This window comes from Phalacrocorax carbo, chromosome 2 (assembly GCF_963921805.1).
Source record: "Phalacrocorax carbo chromosome 2, bPhaCar2.1, whole genome shotgun sequence".
Taxonomy (NCBI): Eukaryota; Metazoa; Chordata; class Aves; order Suliformes; family Phalacrocoracidae; genus Phalacrocorax; species Phalacrocorax carbo.
Genome location: NC_087514.1, coordinates 93,625,814 through 93,630,405, shown reverse-complemented (window position 1 = coordinate 93,630,405; position 4,592 = coordinate 93,625,814). Strand labels below are relative to the sequence as shown.

Here is a 4,592-nt window from a genome sequence, read left to right as displayed (position 1 = left end):
ATAAAGCCTATTGCCAAAAATGAGGACTTTAACTCCAAATATAGTACAAAAGCCTCTTCCTTCCCTGCAAAGTACATAGTTCATGGATAATGACAGAGAGAGGGTCAGTCATCATGCCTCTCTGCCAAGGGGGTTGAAGGCATAATGACAAGACGGAGCCCTAAAATGACTTTCAAACAATAAAAGGGAGAGATCTTCTTAGACATTTAGATGAAGTTTCTCCCAAATGCAGATGCAGTCTGGGAGACAATAATCGTTGGGGACTATAACTGGGGAGGGCAAAAGAAGGTGCTGCAGTGGACTAGAGGGTGCAGGACACACGGGGAAAATGTAGATAGTATGGAAATAGCTTTCAGAAGTCTTCATAGCCTGCTTGTATATGCCAGAAGGCAAGTATCCCTACCATTTCCACTATACCGATGAAGAAATCTGAAAAAACAGGGCTGACAGATGTCATGGCGCAGCACAAGGTTAGAACCACAGGCTCATTCGGCTTCATTTATGTTTCCTAGCCGTGGTTCACATTGCAAGTGTAAGAGGCAAGAGTTACCTGCCCTTGGGCTTCTTAAGCCCTGTGATTTGGCCCTGGCCTTCTCTCAAATTCAGACAATTTTGCTGCATCACTTTGGTTGCGTTTGCATCAGCTGAAGACTTGAGAGTGAATTTTTGGCCACAGTAGCCTTCAGAGGGCCTGAGTCCTTTCAGCAAACTGATTAACAGTGTGCGGTAGGCACTCAGCATGCTTTTTAAATGATTGAAATTGTTTACCAGTTTGTGAAAGTAAAATGCAAGACTGGAAAATTGTTAGGTAGAAATCAAACTAGTAAGTAGCCAAGAAAATGCAGTCATTCCTGTAATATTTTATGACTCCAGTGAGACAGTAAGATCACAAAAAATCCAAGGGGATAAAACACATACACAATCAGCATCTTTATTCTCTAAGGTGCAATTGCCACTAATTACTTTTGTCTCAAAACTTAAGTGTGGAAAATAGTAACCCTACATGTCACACAAGAAGGAATAAAATGTGTTTCCATAAAAGCTTTTCTTTAAAGAAAGGCAAATATGTTTCCCATTTTCTGCTGAAGAGCAGCTGCTGTGCAGTGCCTCTGCCCATGCTGCATACACATGAAAAACTTGCCAAATGCAAATGCCCACCCTGTGTGTACTTTTAAAAGTGCATGACAGATATAATTTGTAGAGCAACAATAAAAGGTGCTGATAATAAAAGATACTTTCATCTGGAAGATGTCTGTGTCCTTTGGGACTATCCGTCCTTACCGCTCATCCATTTCAGATTCCATGCTGCAGATAATCTCGCAAGTCCTGCCGTCCTCCTCAGCACACCGCCAGTCTAATGCAAACATTTTATTTTCTGTGCGTGAGCATTTTCTGGCAAAACTTTTCTGGAACCACACGGTAACAGATGATTATTACTAACTCAACTGTCATGAACAGCAGTTGTGCCCAGATTTAATGGCTGGCTGGCATTACACTGCTGTAATAGGGATGCTCAGGAGCATACCCGGGAGGTGAGAGGACATATATACGCGTGTTCTGCCGCCTGAGCTGAGGATGAGATTAAATTGCAGTGGACTACTGACTTGCCCACAGGCAACGGGTGCCCACACCAGAAGTGTTCAGTGCCAGGATTTAAAGCTGTGCCACAGTTTTAGTTTTCACTCCAAAAAGGGGATGTTGTACTTCTGTACTTACTGGATTAAGATTCCTTTTCCTGGAACAGGATCATACTCATGGGGGAGTAAGGAACTGATCTTGCATGTGCAACATTAGGCATAGGAGTACTTCTACATTTTGCACTCCTACAATTCAGGATCTGGCACCAGTATGTCAGCCCTTTAGATGTAGAATTTTCAGCATAGGCTCATTTTCCATGAGCAGGCAGTGACAGGCACATAGGGTTTTGCGTGATTTGAATATTTTAATAAAGCTGGAAGCATGGCACCAGTCAGAGTGAAAGAGAAAAATAGAACCAAATATTTAATGCTTGAGCCTGCAGGATGGTGCACACCACCCTTAGCCCAGCAGAAGTTGAAGACCCCCAACCACAGCCTTGCAGAATCCAGCTGAAGCCAGAGCTCTGACAAGATGCTGAGACCCTCAGAGGTCTATTGAGTGACACGCAGTTTGTGGGCGGGATGACAACCACAAAAATAATTCCATTGCAAAGGCAGAAAATACCGGTCGTAATAAGCAGACGTCAGGTGCTTTCATTGCTTAAACAGAAGCAATGCAAGGCTGACATATTTGAAAAAACTCTCACAGTTATCTTCCTAGAAGTTTCGCTTCCTTAGGGTATGTGGTTATTCTGGGTTACCGCTGCAACTGTCAAAAGAGAAGTAATTTTATTTTCTTGTTTTGTTTTTACATGGAAAAACTGGGAAGACCACCATGTACTGGAACAAGAGGAGGGATTGCAAAAGCCCGCCCTGACTTAAAGGAGCTGTGTGGAGGTCTTCCTACTACAGTGCAAAGGTTCACAACAATTACCCTCCTGTGGAGCCACGCTGAATGATCTGAACAGCTAATATGGGGTACTCAGGTGACGTCTAGTCTGACAGCGATGTGAAAACCCTGTTTGTGGTGATCCAAGGTGAAGTGGGTGGGCCTCTGCCACTCGCTTTGCTCTGGGCAGGGGTACACAGCTCTCCTTGGGAAGCACGTGCCTTCAGGTTGTTTGCTTTGGCTGGTTTTGTATCTCAGCTGCGGGCCCAGCGCTGTTCTCAGTGAAGTTGGTTTGGTAGGATTCAATCGTGAGTGCCTCAAGATCCACTCCCAAATCTTGAGTATCGCCTGTTCTGTTTTGAAAAATGCAGATTTCTCTAAAGAAATGTCTGCAGGTGCTGTAGAGGAGACTGCAGTACACAGGCACAGGCTTTTCTGTTTGGAGAGATGGGGCTCAGTTGTTTGCATTCTTTACATACGGCTGTGCTTCAGAGTGAACTAAAACCAGTTTTGTTATGTAGAAGTTAAATCGAGAAAGCACATAATTATATATTTGAATAGAGAGACTGGGACATAATTGCATTTGTTGGTTTGGAGTTGGTTTAGCATAGAAGCATGTGGCACCCAAGCAGCTACTAGCAACATGTTATCTATTGAGAAGCATATTAGTTATTTAATTATGCACTTTACAGAAAACTATTAGGTATCTTTCACCTCGTCCCCACCCCCCATGCTGATCCAACTGTGATGTTCTCCAAGCACTGCTTTTTGGCTGATACCCATAACAGTGGTCTTGTCTCTGGGCTCTGCTGATTTTTCTGAGCAGTTAAACAGCACCAAATTGTTACTGTGTGATTTCCTGGCCTCCTGAGCCACAGATGTCACACACTGGCAAAAACCGGCTTAAGTTTGATAACACCTAGTGTGAGTGCAACAACCTGCGGCCTCCCCAGGTTATTATTAGACAAGGGTCTCGCCAGCATGATCCCGGGAAGTTGCCCACTGCCTCCCTTCACTCTGCCAAGCCCCTCTGCAGCAGAAAGCCTGGTGCCAGAGGCCCCCACCTCCAAGCAGAGGACGCTCCAGGATGATGCATCCCACACTATGGGGTATCATTCGTGCTGTCGTTCGCTCACCTTCAGTGTGTACACCTTAACCCTGCAGCTTCTAGGCATTTTCAGGTATCTCCCACATGCTTCCTTGCTTCACAGTATGTCTCTGGTTTTGCCGGATGACTGCTTCTGACAGCTGCAGCCCCTGCCAGGTCTCCCAGTGCCCCACTCTCTGTGCGTTAAGACAGTGCTTGGGGTGGGAAAGAGGGGCTGTTTGCAAGCGCAGGCCTCCCCGTCATCTCCCTCCCGTACGCGATGCTGCTGGAGGCTCCCTCGGGGGTGGCGACCCACCAGACTATTAAAATACGGGCGAAAGGAGTCCCGGCACCAGCCGCACACTCCCTTTCTCCTGTTTCCCCTCCCTGTAACGAGCCTCCCTCTCCCCGGAGATGCCGGCACGGCTGCCGGGGTCTCCCTTCAGGCGTCCCAGGGCGCAAAGGGATGCTTTTCAACCGTGCGGGCTGCGGGGACTCACAGCCCCGCATGCCGCAGCCGGAGGCGGCGTGAGCAATTCCCCCTTTTCCTCCCTCCGCCGGCCGGGCTGGAAGGGTTTTAAAAAAAAAACCAACCAACAACCCAAACAAAAAGCCAAGACAAAAAAAAAAAAGAAAAAAAACTTCTGGGGTAAGTGGGAGGGGGAAAGATTTCCTCATCACGTCTGTGGCGTCTGCGAAATCGTCCCGAGGAGGAAGAGGAGGATCCCGGCGCGGGGACGCCGTGTGCCTGGCGGAGGGGCCGGAGCCGGGGGGCTGACAGCGGCGGCGGGGCAGCCCCGCTCCCCCCGGCCGTGGACGGGACCGGCTCTGCCCCACCGCGGTGCGGGGGAAGAAGGGGCCGAGCTGCCCCGGGAGGGAGTGCGAGCCGCCCCGCTCGGTGCCGGGGGCTCGGCGGAGCCGGGGCGGGGGTGCCCGGGCCAGCCCCTCGCTGCCCGCCCTCCTCCAGCGCCGGGAGGCGGCACAGCCCCGGCGGGCAGGGCAGGGCCGGGGCCGAGCCGGGCCGGGCCGGGGCGGGGCG

General features: G+C 49.3%; 1 long non-coding RNA gene across 1 annotated transcript; it reads right to left on the bottom strand.

Moving 5' to 3' along the window:
* Nucleotides 1–1,378: 1,378 nt before the first annotated feature.
* On the bottom strand, nucleotides 1,379–4,118 carry LOC135311991 (uncharacterized). Its single transcript, XR_010371584.1, has 2 exons — nucleotides 3,603–4,118; nucleotides 1,379–2,346 (listed from the first exon to the last, which is right to left on the bottom strand). It is a non-coding gene; the product is annotated as an uncharacterized LOC135311991 (long non-coding RNA).
* Nucleotides 4,119–4,592: the final 474 nt, after the last annotated feature.